The following is a 16,824-nucleotide window of genomic DNA, read 5'->3' as shown; positions in this document are numbered from 1 at the left end:
TAGTTCATGAACCAACGTTTTGGGATGTTTACAAAAGGTGTGCTTAGAAGAAACGAATGTGCATGAAAGCAGACGAGGTGGCCGAGTGGTTAAGGCGATGGACTGCTAATTCATTGGGGTTTCCCCGCGTGGGTTCGAATCCCATCCTCGTCGTTTATTTTTCAAGCAAGGCTTCTTTTTTGAAAAAAATCTATCGATCGTATTCTCCTTTCTTGTAATTTATTTCTGCTCCCAGAAAAAAATCGTTGTAAACAGGTGCAAAGATTGTGTGATCATTTATTAGCAAACTGCTTTCTTATCCTCTGTACATGCTGAACCTAAGGGTTACACAGATAGAAAATTATTAGATCCTGGGACCACGAAAAAGTACTACTTAGATAATGCTGATCTGCAGTAAAATAGGTTAGCTCGTTGTCGAAAGAAAATCGCTCGTTGAAATCACCCAAAAAGTGAAAATTCTCACTTTTTTGTTTTTCATTTTTCCTAATACAATTTGGGTTCAAACGTGGAAGTCTTCTGTTATTATTATAACGAATGAATTTATGCCAAAAATATAGCCCCATCTCTTCGTGGTTGATTTTTCCCCGAAATAATGGAGTTGAAGAGATTTAAAATATTTTCTAACTGCTAAAATGAAACGAGTTTTGAGTTGATTTTCGATTGGGATTCAGTTTCTGAGAAAAGTTATCTAGAGAGTGAATGACCGACTAAAATGATTTATTAAATAATAATAAAAAAATAAATAAAGCCCCTAGAGAGAATTGAACTCACGACCCCTGGTTTACAAGACCAGTGCTCTAACCACTGAGCTATAGAGGCGCTGTTATTTTCGTCATTTTGATAGTCGTGTTAGAGGCTGATAAAGTTGAATTCAAGGGATATTTAATTATAGTGAGGAGAAATTCAAGTAGCAGTTTAAGGTCACTCACTATCTCCAATTCCTTTCTTTAACTTCGTATACGTTTCAGAAACCCAATTCGTGGTACCAACAGCCTTCCCTTTCTTAAACCGACAGTTTGAACTTTATATTGCCACCTTCCCAACTACTCCGTATACTTTAAACTGCTGCATTAATTTCTGTGTATTTAGGTAGAGACAAACACAACTACTATAATCCTTTATTGATTTCTAAAAATTATGTTAGAATATTGTAATAAATTACAAAAATTACGATATTAAATTTAAGAATTAGAAAATTGAGGAACGCTTATTTCTGATCTTCCTGTACTCCTCTGCTGAATATTTAGGGGCTTTTTTTAAAATCGTGTCTGAATTAAAGGTAAAGTGCAGCCATTATCAACCCACTGCAGGATGGAAGCCTCCTCAACAATTCATGCTGAGGGAAATGGACCATAATCTGCCACGCTGGTCCAGTGCGGGTTGGCAGATCGACCGTATTCAGCAGTCAGGGTCTTGAACCCCGGTCTACTCAAAGAGCGTGTGCTACTGCACCCCCGCTCCTGACCACTCGGCTACGGAGGCCGTATTAGTCTCAGGCAAAAGTTGCATTCCGCCCCCTACCAAAAACTCCGGTTTTTCGTCCAGAATATTGGCACAGAATACACGAAATTAACATAATAGCTGACCCCTTAGGGCCCTAGTCGTGTTAAAGTTTAACACGTACATTGTGTTCATTGACACAATGTTTTGCAGATTTAAATTTCGTGTATCCCTAATTTTGAAAGAACCGTTTATTTTTGCAACTTCTCTATTTCACAGATGACCAGGCATCCAAGCATCTACGTGGTTTTTTATTCCATTTACGGTGGTCTCGATTTTTTTTTTATTATTTACAAAAACAAGCCGTTCATTATGTTTAGCTCTATTACTTCTGGGAATTCCATGAAAATTGTTGCTCTTTTAGTTCTCTCTCCCTCTCTATCTCTCTGAAACCACATGTGACATACAGGTGTAACATGTGAACCCAACTGAATGTGCAAAGTCTAATATGTGCAGTGACTATTTTAAAACCCTTTAAGTCGATAACTACAGGGTCCAAATTTTACCATACGGGCCGACTGTCTCGAGATAAATTGGTGGTCTGTCAATCATATTTGAACTATATTTAAACTATTCTTCACATCGTATGTTACATTACTGGGGTTAGTGTTTTCACTATTTTTCATTTTATATTCGAATCGTAAGTCATATTCATCCGGAACCATTTTAACTCTATTCAACTTGCAACCGCATGTTTTTTATTCCCTAGTTGCAAATTCTTACGTTTAGAAGTATTAAAGTATAATAGCCATTCAGTTGCACAAATGGCCTGGTTCAGATCGTTAACCATCCTTCCTACTTTTCAATAATTGATCATAATCAAGACAACTTCCCTTAGACAAGTCACGTATAATTTTTCTAGTTACCTATTCTTCTTCTTTTTCTTTCTCTTCCTCTTCCCGTTCCGTGTTCAATTTGAACGTTGGATTCCAACCTTTTCCAGCCATCCCTCTAGATTTCTTTTAAATGTGCAGAATAGGCACAGAAATGGATGCCTGCCCTAAGCTCTTTAAAATCCGGCACGCTCGGGGATTAAGAGATACCGGATTTTCAAATTTTCCGTGGTTTAGAAAGGTATAATAAATTACATAGTGGTTGAGCAGTTTTAGAACAGCACATTTCAATAAATATTAATCACAAACAACAGAACTTATTTACATCAGTAAACATTCATAATGATCCAGATTTAAAATGCATGGATAATGGAATGGTCTTAATTCTGAGAGCTGAAGAAATTTGCGTTGTAACGAGTTGCGCTGCTATTGCACCATTTACAAAAGTTGTTTTATTTTCTCCAGATTGTGTGTTCTGTGGTCGATTTGCTGTGTGCTCGATGAAAAATTCGTATATCCGGCAACAAAAAAAAAACCATGCTACCCGCTATTGAGAACGACTAACCCAACCACGTTGCGAAAAAGACTCAATACAAACTCAACACATAGCTTTAGCTATATTAGAAATTTGAAAACTGATCTAAAAACTTCTGAACAACTGTTTTTGTCTGCGTGTTGTTACTAGAGATCACCTGCTATGTAATGAGCAACCAGTTAGTCGTAAGCTGTCATAGCCGTCTCATCTTTTAAACAAAAAGCTAGTTAAAATTTTGGATAGGCTAGCTATTTGAAAATAGTGCAGTGGAATGGTAACTCTTTGTATATACCAGTTTGTTCTGCTGTGTGAGTTCAGACCAAAATTTAGTAAAAAATTGGTAAAATATTTGGTAAAAATTTTAGTAGCAAAACAAATTAAAATACTACGACTGCCAGATCGCATTTTAAATAATTCGGTATTGTGAAATGTTTGTTTATTTTATTTATTTTTTTTAAATTATTATTATTATTATTTATTTATTTTTTTTTTTGTAAAATGCGCTGAAATTTAAAGTGCTGTATTTAACAGAGTTTATTTTTCTTGCATTGTACAGTTCACTAATGCGACGTAATAAAGTCATTTGGACACGAATTTAATACTTAATAATTTTATTATTGAGATTTGGCCAAAAAAAAAGATTCGCTTAAAGGAGAGAAATCAAGTCTCTCTTTTATTGGAAATCTCTAATGGACACCTCTTCTATTTCCATTACACGGTTATTTATTATTATTTTTTTTTTATGATAACCGGTGTAACTGGGGACAGTGTCTGTAATCGAGTATGTGCAAATTTAATATATGACTTCTCAAATCGCGATGCCAAAATCGTGTGAGGCACCCCATTCCAATTTTTATTCATCCCAAGAGAGAAATGTAGCATTAATAATAGTATTGTCAGCATTACTAGTGGCAAATGATGAAAAGAAGCAAACTTATACATCTTGAAAAGAAAAAAGAATACACGTCATCCATGCTTCTCCCATCCTCTAATAATAATTCTAGCGTTTCACTTTATTCACTCAAGCTACTCACTCACCACACCAATCAATGTTTGCTCGAACAATCAGTTATTCTCTTGATTCAAGCAAATTATCTCACATTTATGCTCCATCCATCCTTCGCCAGTTTCAATTTATCTCCCGTTACGTGTGTATCGTCCAACACAGAGTTAGCATGCCATCAGCATTTAATTTACTCAATTAATTTAAGGCATTAAACACTTCAATCAAGTCTCTTCGCGGCTGCCTATTTTTTTTTTTTATAGACTCTGCAATTTGCTGAATTGCAATGTTACTTTTTAAGGATATCTTGTCTCTGACTCGTCTTGTTGCTCTCCTTTGCACCCATTCCAGCAGTTCCACATCCTTCCTTGAATGAAGGTTTCTGAGATGTGTGCAGTATTCGAGATGCACACTAACCATTGCCTTATAGAAATAATTACCTTTATGTTCCTGCTGCCAAAAATCCTGTATGTGGTTGACAGACCTCCCATGAATTGTCCTAGCAGTCTGTCTGCACACTGGTCACAGAATTTCATATCGCACTATACAATACCCCCCCCCCCAAGTGGAAGCGTGCTGGGCCCATAACCCAGAGGTCCGTGGATCGAAACCACGCTCTGCTAATTTATTTTTCTGATTTATTATTCATCAGCCATTTCTGCTTTGTAATTTGCAACGTCTGGGGCTACTCCATTCAGGTTTTTTTGCAGAATAGAGTAATTCTGAATGCTACCAAATACTCTGCTGCTGTTAAATGTTTTTATTTTATTACCAACCGTATGAGTATTACAAGACTCGGAAGAGAGGCTCAGAAGATAATCCACATAACGTCTCTCCTTAAAGAAACATTTCGATTTCATGATCTTTCAAGTAGTTCACGCATCAATCGTGTGTTATGTTTACAGAAGGCGGGCTTCGGAGATTGGAGGGCCCCATGAAGCAGATGAGATGGCCGAGTGGTTAAAGCGATGGACTGCTAATCCTTTGGGTTTCACCGCATGAGTTCGAATCTCCTCCTCGTCGGTTATTTTACAAACCGTCTCTTTTCTTTTTTAATGTGTCATTGTTCTGACTCTCCTTCTTTCGTATAATTTATTTCTTCTACCACAATGGATGTAAACAGTTGCATTGATTGTGTGATCTTCATTGAGCACACTGCTTTGTTATCGTTTGTACCTGCTTAACTCAAGTGTTAAGCAGGTACAATATTATTAGTAAAATGATAACGTAGAGCCTCAATCTAACAAAAAACTGCTAATGAGATAGCCATTACTTACAGAAAAATAAGTTAGGCTCATTGTCGAAAGTAAATCGCTCGTTGAAATCACCCAATAAGTGAAAATTCTTACTTTTCTGTTTTTCATTTTTCCTAATACATTTTGTGTTTATTTCGCAATGGATGGATCCTATGTAAGTTCATTCTACAGTGAGAAATAAACGTGGAAGTCTCTTTTTTTTTTAAGTTCGTTTGTTTGAGAAATAATGGTGTTGAAGAGTTTTAAATATTTTCTGATTGCTAAAACGAAACTATTTTTGAGTTGATTTTCGATTTGGTTCCTTAACAAAGATATCTAGATTGAACGCAGACTAAAATGATTTATTAAATACGTAATAATAAGCCTCTAGTGAGAATTGAACTCACGACCCCTGGTTTACAAGACCAGTGCTCTAACCACTGAGCTACAGAGGCACTCCTGTTTCAGATGTCTCTCAATGACACTTGATGCTGATAAAGTTGAATCCAGTAGACCTTTGATTACAACGAGGAAAAATTCAACTAGCAGTTCAAGGTTCACTGGCTCCAATTTCTTTCTCACTCAATTCGTGGTGCCAGCAGCCTTCTCTTTCTTAAACCAACAGTTTCTTAGAACTGTAAATTGCAATCTCCCCAACTCCTCCGAGTTATAGGCCCAGCACGCTTCCACTCTTCTACGTACTGATTTCTATTTATTTAGGTAGAAACAAACGCTAACATTTTAATCCTTTATTAAATTCAAATAATTATGTTAGAATATTGCAATAATTACAAAAATTACGGTATTAAATTACAGAATTAGAAAATTGATCTTAATTTATATTGGAAAAAAATTACAAGTCATCATCATTGGAAAAATCACTGAAAAATATCAGATTTATCATCGTTTAAATTAAAAATAACTCGCTCTATTAACTGTTTAGTATTTCCTCTTTAAGAAATCTAATTCTTGAACTTCCTGAATTTATTTTCCCTTTGAATTGATTCAATCCATCCACTTCCACAATAACAGATGAAAGCCTGTTCCAACAATAGCCCACCCCCTGTCTGAAGGCAAACATACCTTAGCTTGAATTTTTGACCCCTCGTACTCTGAGCATTATTTACACACTGCTCAGAGACCTTAATGTCGGACTGTACAATTACCCCAGCCTTTTTTCTTTCTCCGCTACCTTGAACTGTGGTACTGGCAAATTGAGAGGGAAAATCTTTATATGAACTGTTCAATATATTTATATGCAGCAGAGTGGCGCAGTGGAAGCGTGCTGGGCCCATAACCCAGAGGTCCGTGGATCGAAACCACGCTCTGCTAAATTGTTTTTGAATTCATTTTTGAATTTTCTGCATTCGTGTCTCCATCTTTCATCCAAAGGTCTGTTCCATCAAAAATGATCAACGCATACCGTAGCGGGGTGCATTAAAACAACAGATGTACCAACGTAATTTCTAGGGTTTTTTTTTTTTGTTTTGTTTCATATATATAAAACACCAAATGAAACAATAATATGAGTTTTTTGCAGGAATTTAATGCCTTTAATGTTTCAAAGTTTTGCCTTTTAATGCTGTTATAAAACGCATACTGCATCGCTCCTTCGCTCGATTGCAGCCAAGATAAAAGGATACTTTCAAAAATTCAGCACCTCATTACCCCTTCAATTGCAAATAATCTTCACTATTCTTTGCATTTTATACCAACATATAAATAAGAAGGCATTCCTACAACTGAAAACTTCAGTGATACTGAAGGATTGCATATTCAAGGGCAGATTGGGCGGTGAAAGATAATTTTATCCAATATATATCGTACAGATTTTCATGAAACACAATATTTACAATCTGTGTTGTGACTCTTCTTGTGCGTTTAGAGAAAATTTTGAGTTCGTAACTATATTGTCCTTCTTTACAGAGGACGTTAAAGAGTGGAAGGTAAATGAAGATGGCGACTGTAGAGAGAATCAAGCACAGTGCAGTCAGTGAGTACCTTCATTAAAGGGGAATGTCACCGAAAGAAATTCATAAAGACGTGCAATAAACATTAGGCAAAACTTGTCCTTCATATGCCAAGGTTCAAAAAACCGGTTGCAGAATATAAACATGGAACAGACAGTGTTGAAGACGACATTCCACAGTGAGAGGAGGGCCTGTTATCGTCTCGATACTTGCAAAAGTCGATTCCATTCATGATCTGATCATGCAAGACCTCATATTAACATTGAAGTACATTAAGACAACGTTTAACATCTCTCATAAGCTCATGAAATTGATTTGAATGTTTTAGGAATGAGGAAGGCTGTAGATCAAAAGAAGCAGATCAGAAGCGGGAAAAAGTTAGGTGTTTTCAAGAGCTTGCGCAGCATTTTGAAGCTAATGAAGCTTAGTTTTTTGAGGACGGTGTCAGTCGTGTAAAAGAGAGGCACGATGATTTGAATAAATATGTCAGACACTAGAATATCGTCCCTGTGTTTTTAAATGTGAGCATATTATCCCATTCAAAAAAACATTTATAACTTAAAAGAATTACGTGCAGTTAGTTAGTACATTAGATATACTAATAGCGAGTGGATCTTCCTTTAACCGTCAGAAGTGTCTGGATTCGTTGTATGATGGACACAACAAAGTGTCGAATGCTACCAAAGGGATAAATAAAATTTTCTGTTTTTACTCCTGAACGACCACAAGGTCAGATTTTAAAAATTGGAGAGAGTGAGGATAGAAAAACAAAACCATAGAACCGTATTTAGTGGTCATGGCTGGAACCCGGGTCACTCATAGCACGTGTACTTATTCACCTTCGTGCCTAATCACTTGGCTGCAGGATACTGGTCCGTTTTACTCAAGTGCTTTCTCACGGTTGTCGTGAATTGGATGGTTGCGGATCGCTATTCCGAAGAGTTCGTTTCACCCCATACCACAGATGTTCAACTGGATTAAGATCTGGTGATTGACTTCCGCATTAGGCTGAACCCACCCTCGTTTTCCTAGATCCAGTTGTGCACAATTCTGGCATTGTGATAGTGCAGCGATAAAGGGATAGTGCAGCGATAAATGATTGATCAGAAGCAATTTACAGATAACTTTTGGCATCAAATGTTGCTCACTGATATCAAGGAGCCTAATGTGCACTATGAAAATAGTGACCATTACACCCCACCATCAGTCATTGTTGATGTCTTCTTCCACCTTGCAGGAAGATGTAATCAACTCTTGTTGTTTCCTCCCTCCCCCACTACTGTAGTCAACCCTCAGCGTGATGAGTGCATGTGAGACCATTTTTCCAAAGCTGCACAGCCCTACTTTGCTATTTGTGAGCCCACTGTGTCAGTACTGTGACTCTTGCAGTATCGTCTTCTCTGTGGAAAAGTGGGAAGAAACAAACATTTGAACAACAAAAGAAAACAACACACACACACACTGCACAAAAATAGCATTACACACATTCCTGGCATCCTACAGAGTTCTGTATTCATTACAGTGTACCAAGGCGGAGTTGAACTAACGTTGTCACCTCCAGTCGCATCATTTACGTTACAATAATAGAATAGAATCTTTAATTGCAGCATGATATACATACATTTAGTCCCGTCACGGCATGGTGGTGCCAGGGGTTTACAAAACATATTTACAAAAGAGATACACATGAGAAAAACATATAAGTTACATCAGATTATTGGAAGGCAACAAAGCACAGTTTTTCATTTTCAGTTCGACGAGGATTCCCTTCCTGTATTTTTTATTGTTGACCACTTCTTTGATGTCCCCGTCGATGGCTTGCAGTGAGGACAGCATTTGCTTTGGCAGGAATCTGCCGGTTAGTACTAGCCAGCTATGGTTTGCTAGCAGCTGTGCTGAAGACCGGAGATAAGGGGGAGGAATGCGCCAAGAGCAGCGATCCCAGAAGTTCGGCTCTGTAATTTTACCGGTGGCCATCTTGATGGTGAACAGCAGCCTTCTTTTTCCGATGTAGGATCGGAGCCTGCGCAGTTGAAGGGCTTCTGCTAACTGCGTTGATCTGAGAGCTGGGGGAAGGTGGAGTTTGCTGTTGGCCCATTTTAGAAGCCAGAATTCGGCAGAGAATATTCTTTAAATGTTGGATTCGGCAGCCGAGGCCCATATCTCTGAAGCATGCAGTATTGTCGGGTAAAGGATTGATACGATGTATCTTTTTACCAGTTGTGGGTCGGTGGTGTGGAGCAGCTGTTGTTTGGCGACCCAGCGTAGTGAATTCAGACTCGACTGTATGAGGTTTACTGATCGTTGAAAAATAGTTTGGAGTCGAAAATGACCCCCAGATCTTTGTGCGTTTGAACATTTGGTACTGAGGAGCCGTTAAGCACAGGCTCCAACGTTGTTGGGCTGCCCTTTAGTGAATAAATTATTTGTGCCGATTTTAGGGGGTTGATTTGGAGGTTGAAAGTATTGAGGTAGTCAGCCATATCCTGCAGTTTGCTAGTGATTTGCAGAGTGGTTTCGGCTGCCGAGTTGGATGGCGATATCCTAGTAAGGAACTTGACATTGTAAGCATATGTGATCCAATTGCACTTGTTGGTCACAAACGGCACCATGATTGCTGAGAAGAGAACGTCAGACAGGACCCCACCCCTTGAGGCACACCGGCAGTTATGTGACGCGTGAACGTCTTTGTTCCGATCTTTAGAACAAGGGTCCTCTTGGATAGGAGAGATTCTAGGAACCAGAGAACATCGCCGCGAAAATTTAAGTAGTTTTCTAAGAAACATAGGAGATTAGGTATATAGATGGCATCAAATGCGGAATGAATGTCAAGATTTATAACTGACAATTCCTGTCTTTGTTCAAATGCTTCTAAGATGTGTAGTGTGGTTGTTGCAAGGTTAGTTATAGTTGACCTTCCTGATATCCCATAGTGTATTTGCTGAGGACTGTCACAGAGAATTTGATGGGTGACAGACGGTAGCAGTGCTTTCTCCAGAATTCTTAGCAATACAGAGGCGCAAGCGATGGGCGTATATTGGCTTGGGAGCCTCGATTGTTGGTGCTCAGGAAGGGGCCGGACAGATTACCTGTTCCACTTGGCTGGAAAGAAATGAACTTCGAGTGACTATAATGATTGTAACTATAATGATTGACTATAAAGTATTTAAGGACAAAGGCCTCATGCTACGAGGTAGAATGACTAATATGTAGGTTAGTGCAAATGCATCATTTTAACATAGCTATCTACCAAAGTATTTAAACTGGGTTGTCACTATTGCAACACCAGGGTACCTGGCCACCCACCGAAGAGCAGCCAACAAGCTTTGAAACGGTGCCGTCTGGGTGGTGGTATCCGCTGAGAATAAATAACAATAGTCTTCTCCACTGGTGAAGTGTTATTTATTCCAAGTAGTACAATACCATGGCAAATCGTTGTGAAGGCAGTCACAATATGAGATATAACCAAAACGATGCCAATTTAATTAATTAATTTAACTACTTTGGTAGATAGCTATGTTAAACTGATGCATTTGCACTAACCTACATATTAATAACGATTGATTAAAAGCATGCCAACAAGAAACACTTGGCAGGTAGCAGAGTGGGCAGTGGAAGCGTGCTGGGCCAAAAATACAGAGTTCCGTAATTTGAAATTACGATCTGCCAAATACTTTTAATCAATTCATGTTTTTATACCCACGGAGAGTAGATGGGAAAGCGGGATACCATGGGATACTAAATTTCATTTTAATCTCTTGCCAAGAAGTTAACTGCAATAATTTTCAAGCAAGAAATTCGAGGAGTAGCCGACATCTTTTACTTCACAGAAACAATTTTCTACAGTAATAGAAAACTAAAAATTCCAAATATAGGAAATACGCTTTGTCCCATTAGTCGCTTAAACTAGGAGCAACATGAGACATCCTTGATCTATGTTGCTCCTGGTGTACATGGGACTAGGTTGATAGGTCTTTCTTCAAGTAAAAATAATTTAAGTAGGCATTTTAAAAACTTATGCTGCATTTTTACAAATAAGTTACAAACATAAGTATCATTACTCCCCCTCCATCTCAATTTTCATGGCACCATTATAAAATAGTGAAAACATAATCCAGTACTCCATACATGAGTCTTCGTGGTTTTCACCACATAATATGCAATAAGATTCTTAGAATGGTTTGCGTGTTTCTGCAAATTTATGTCTCTGTATTTTTCTGAAAATAATAATTTTTGTGTTTCTTTAAACTGAATCATTTTGTTTTAATGATGTAGCTTTGTATAGTAATTTGTTCTGCTTTTCAATTGGCTTTAATTTAAACGAAGACACTAATTATTTCAGAGAACATTATCTTATTGTGATCTGAAAATATTCTACGTAAGCTTGACCCATCCTGTCTCCGAAGTGTGCTTAAGAGAAACGAAGGCTCAACGATTCCGAGTGGTTAAGGCGATGGACTGCTAATCCATTGGGGTTTCCCCGCGTGGGTTCGAATCCCATCCTCGTCGTGTCTTTCAAATATTTTTTATTCCCTTTGAAATTCATAATGCGAGCCTGATCGTTGTATAGTCGTCTGTACATGATTGTACACAAGTACGGATTCTTTTATAAACACAATTCTTCTGGAGACAGTATTTATCTCGAAAAGGATTCATTGTGTAGCTCTTCATACTTCTCTGTGTCCACACCTTTCAGACAGGGCTCTGTGCCTCTAACTATCTGTAGAAAATGTATTGTGCACCTCGCTTATAAACAGGAGTTCCAAGTGCCTTAAAAAGTACACAGAACACCGAATTATGAGAAAGATAAATTCTTTCAATCCTCATTTGCAGTAGGACAAGCTATTTCACTCTCATAATCGATCCCTGAAATCATCAAATCACTGCAAAATAATTGCCATTTTGCTGTTTTTCATTTCTCGTGAGGAAGTTTTTTTTACTATTATGACTGATTTATTTGCTGATAGAAATTTAACTCATATTTTATGTTTGAGAAAATATTCGAGGTTCGTTTGTTTGCAAAATCATGAAGTTCAAAAAAACTGAAATACTCTCTCACAAAAGTAAAATTCATTCCAGGTTTCATTTAAATTTGGATTTAGTAATGATATCAATAATGTGAACAGAAACCGAACAAACATTTAATAAATATGTATAAAAAATAGACAGGAGAAGGGAAAATAAACATAAATCCATAGCGTGGATTGAACTCCAACCTTAGCTTCCAAGACCAGTAACGTGGGTTGAATTCCAACCTTAGTTTCCAAGACTAGTGCTCTGTTAGCTATACAAGTACTTCCCTTACTTGGGTTATTTTTATGCCTATTAGATGCTAATGAAGTTCAGTGCAAGAAACCTTTGCTTTAAAAAACAAGAAATTTTATCCAGTTCTGATGTTAAATCTGATGTTCTCATGTTAAATAAGAAAAAATGTATTTCTCTCGGTTAATTACATAATTGATCCAGATACGCGCAAGCAGCCCTCTTCATCCTTTCATTCCTTCTAATGATTTAAAGGATCAAAGGCCTCAAGAGTTGGGAACGTTCTACCTCCCCTTAGAGCTTTAAGCAATATGAAGATACGCATCGATGCCTAATTTCGGATCTTTTTAGCTGCCGATTTCGCATATTTTTACCACGTTCCTAATGAGATACAAAAAGAAACATTAAAAATATATAAAAACGAAGTGTTGGCTGCAGGTCTTCCGTGAAAGTTCATGGCGTACTCTCTGGGTGTCGTTGAAATACATTGGTTTACCTGTGGCCGCTATCAGCTGTAACTTTTTCCTAGGGTGTTCTCATTGTGAGTTCAGGTGATTACTATCCATTAATGTTTCCAATTAATTATAACTATATATTAATATTGCCAAGAACGTTGCCAATTGTCTATAGAGAATGTTTAATTCCTAAGCAATAGCTTCATAGACATTTTCCTCATATGACATGCAACTATCGTTCTCCTCTGAAACTGTTTTCTCTTTCATTTTGCATATCACTACATGCACACTTCACAAATGAACTCTAGAATATCTGCTGACAACCTTTATAGGAAAATATATAATTCAACACAATTTAGGAAAATCAGAAGGCTGTCTTATGGCTTTCAATATGATAGCCTATATATCATTAGCTAAATTTATACAAAGAGCTTATGTTGATACTTTCAGAAACTGAACCTGTCAACGGATAAACAAAATATCTAGAGAGCATGTCAAGGAGTTTAAACCAAAGTAAAAGATGCAAACTGTGATTCAGACAGTTGGATGTAATGTCTGCTTAATCCGTAGTAACCACCTTAATATATTTTAAAACTTATTTGGGGTAAGAATAACAACAGAAACGCATTGAATTTAATTTAGAAAAATAAGCATGGCAACTTGAAATTCCTCTCCAGATCGAATTGTGATTATAAAGATTAGCTTTCCGCCATACAAACCGTTTGGGTGAGTAGCTATGAAATTTGTGCTTCAGCGAAGCCATAGGGAAATAGCAGTTCATGAAATGGGCGAGGGGTTGATTAAGGGAATGGAATGCTAATTTATTAGGGTTTCACCGCATTGGTTCGAATCCGATTATCATTTCTCTGAATCTCCTTCTTTAGTGTAATTTACTTATTACACTGCAATACGTGTAATAATTCACTGTATAGTTCATAAATAATTTTTTTATTAAACACCTCGTTCTGACTCCCATTGCGGCCTGAACAAACACATCCCAAGACTCGTGTGCCCCTTATGAGTGAGTGTTTAATTATTCAAGTCATACAGAAAGCAAACATGAAACTAAACCTAACATACAACTACTCAAGTGAATCCAAAAAATGGGTAATGGTCCTTGCACGTAATATGGGATTTTAAATAACCATTTGCAGAAGGTATTCCCTGATGTCTTTCTTATTTTTTAAGAATTCACTTATTTTGAATGTTAAAGTAACCTTGTATTTAGTTAGTAGAACTTAAACGCCCTTCCAAGTATTTGTAACATTCATTTTCCATATTATTTTCCTGATAAAATGATTTTTGATACAAGTCTCAGCGACATAATACCATGTGTCAATTTTTTATAGTATTATGTTACAAGAATTACATTTTAATATGATTCTGAATATTTCTCTTAAGATCTTAAAATCTAATTCAGATTATTTAATTCGGATTTTATTTTAAACGTGTTACATGCACGTGTTGTTGAAAGCATCTTATATGTTACAAATTTTAATTTTAATAAATTTTTATTTTAATTTTACTAATTTCATTACGTTTAAGAAGTTATTATTTTTTAAAAAAAATTAACATCCTTTAAAAGAGGTCTTGCTGTAAACTCTACAATTATTGTTCAAGGGATGCCCTAAGAGAAAAAGATTGAGAATAACTAATCTTAAATTAATGGAGATGTGCACGTAATCGTGTTTGGTTAAATGTTTGCAAGCATTCATTCAGTAAGGGAATGTGATTTTAGTCGCTGAGTTGTCAGGATGGCCGAGCGGTCTAAGGCGCCAGACTCAAGGATTACTCCTTCCACAGAATATGGTTGTGACTTCTGGTCCACATATGTGGGCGTGGGTTCGAATCCCACTCCTGACATGTTTTATTTCTTTTCGATTAATGTACAAAACGTTCAATTTGATTTAATCAATGTTCATTACTTTATCTGTTTATTGATTTATTTTAGATATTCGATTTCTGATCTTCGTTTTCTTATTTTTATTACTAAGTCTGCCTATTTCTTCCAAAGAAACAACTTGTATACAGTCTGATTGCCCAGAAAGGCCTATATGGGATGAGAACAATTACTTTTCATAGAGAATAAGTTAAAGATAGATAAAGTACATAACTGGAATAAAAAAAAAAAGTTAAAGCTAATATAACCCTTTTAATAATTTATATTTATTTTATGCATTAGTGTTAATTTAGTATTATAATGGTTGAATAATGCAAGGAAACGGACCTTTCATTCAACAATAAAAAAATAATAACAAATTAACGAAGGACAATGTCCTTCATTAACTTCAATTTCTATAATCCAGTATGTACATATTCAATATCCCACTTAGAAAATCGCAATGCAAAAGAATGTAAGGCACCCTATTCTAAAACTCATCCTATCCACTCCCAGATGGAACTCTACATTAGTAGTGGAAGGCGATGCAAGGAAGCAAGAATGTGATTCATCAGCAAAAATATAAAAACATCATCTGTACTTCTCCCACCCTCTAATAATTCGTCTGCCCTTCCATTGCTCGTCTGCCCTTAATTATTCGTCTGCACTTCCTCTAATAATTCGTCTGCTCATTCACACCAATCGATGTTTGTTCGAACAATCAAATACACTCTTGCTTCATGAAAATTTTCTCTCATGTATGCTCCCATCAACCAGTTTACTTCAGTTCATGTCCTGTTACGTGTGTATCCTTCGACCAAGTGTTGAGATGCCATCAGCATTTAAATCAATCCACTTATTGTCTTTAACACTTCAATAAAAAAAACAGTTTGACTTTGTTCAACTCATCCACTTCCACCACAACAGACCGAAGCTTGTTCCAACAATCACTGGCTGAAGGTAAACTTCCGCGCTCCTATCCTGCAACCATCCTTCGTCAACTTGAATTTTTGCTCTCTCGTTCTCTGAGCAGTATCTACACACTGCTCAGAGAATTTCATGTCTGATTCTACAGGCCGTTTTTTTCTTTCTCAATACCTTGACTGCGGTACTGTCAAGTTGAGGAGGAAAATCTTTATGTGAACTGTTCAATATTTATATGTAGCAGAGTGGCGCAATGGAAGCGTGCTGGGCCCATAACCCAGAGGTCCGTGGATCGAAACCACGCCCTGCTAAATTGTTCTTGTATTTATTTTTCTCCATCTTTCATACAATGTTCTTTTCCATCAAAAATGATGAAACCGTGCAGTAACGGACATACATTAAATTAGCAGGAGTAACCTCCTCATTTCTATGTTTGTTGTTTTATAACACACCAAATGAAGCAATAATATGAGTTTTATGCAGTCATTTAATGCCTTTAATGTTTCAAAAATTTGTCTTTAATGCTCATTAGCTGCAAAGAATCTTCACAATTATTTACATTTTATACCAACATATAACTTAAAGGGCATTCCCACAAATGAAAACTCCAATGATACTGAAAGATTATATATATCAGGGGGGATGGGGGTTGTAGAGTTTTTAGCGCATACACATCGCAAAGGTTTTCATGAAGGACAACATTTACAATCTGTGCTGTGACTCTTGTGCATTCAACAAATTTTCCAGTTCATAACTATATTCTTTTGCTTTCCAGATACGTCAAAGAGTCGAAGGTGAATGAAGGTAGCAACTATTGAGAGAATCAAGCACAGTGCAATCAGTGAATACCTTCATTTAGGTATTCAATTAAGTATTCGTAAGCATGCAGAAAGGATTCTGCATGCTTACGAATACTCTTATATTGTTAACTATTTATATTTTACTACCTACCGCATGAATATTATAAGAGTTAGAAGAGATAATCGTATTATAGACTGAAGATTCTCCACATCAGTTGTCCCATCCTCTCTCCTTAAAGCTTAAAGAAACATTTAAAATTTCATGTCCTTCCATGTAGTTCAAGCAGAAATCTTTTGGGATGTTTCCTGAAGGTATGCTTAGGAGAAACGAAAATCCAGCGAAGCAGACGAGGTGGCCGAGCGGTTAAGGCGGTGGACTGCTAATCCATTGGGGTTTCCCCGCGTGGGTTCGAATCCCATCCTCGTCG

General features: G+C 36.9%; 5 non-coding genes across 5 annotated transcripts; 3 read left to right on the top strand and 2 right to left on the bottom strand.

The window, feature by feature from the left end:
* The first annotated feature begins 71 nt into the window (after positions 1–71).
* Positions 72–153, top strand: TRNAS-GCU (transfer RNA serine (anticodon GCU)). Its single transcript has one exon. It is a non-coding gene; the product is annotated as a tRNA-Ser (tRNA).
* Positions 154–746: 593 nt separating this feature from the next.
* On the bottom strand, positions 747–819 carry TRNAT-UGU (transfer RNA threonine (anticodon UGU)). Its single transcript has one exon. It is a non-coding gene; the product is annotated as a tRNA-Thr (tRNA).
* Positions 820–5,488: 4,669 nt separating this feature from the next.
* TRNAT-UGU (transfer RNA threonine (anticodon UGU)) lies at positions 5,489–5,561 on the bottom strand. Its single transcript has one exon. It is a non-coding gene; the product is annotated as a tRNA-Thr (tRNA).
* Positions 5,562–14,541: 8,980 nt separating this feature from the next.
* Positions 14,542–14,656, top strand: TRNAL-CAA (transfer RNA leucine (anticodon CAA)). Its single transcript has 2 exons — positions 14,542–14,579; positions 14,611–14,656. It is a non-coding gene; the product is annotated as a tRNA-Leu (tRNA).
* A 2,086-nt stretch (positions 14,657–16,742) lies between these two features.
* Positions 16,743–16,824, top strand: TRNAS-GCU (transfer RNA serine (anticodon GCU)). The gene has a single exon. It is a non-coding gene; the product is annotated as a tRNA-Ser (tRNA).

This window comes from Mastigoproctus giganteus, chromosome 3 (assembly GCF_048544385.1).
Source record: "Mastigoproctus giganteus isolate SK-2022 chromosome 3, ASM4854438v1, whole genome shotgun sequence".
Classification (NCBI taxonomy): Eukaryota; Metazoa; Arthropoda; class Arachnida; order Uropygi; family Thelyphonidae; genus Mastigoproctus; species Mastigoproctus giganteus.
The sequence above is the reverse complement of the archived record's forward strand: the minus strand, read 5'-3'. Positions and strand labels throughout refer to the sequence as shown.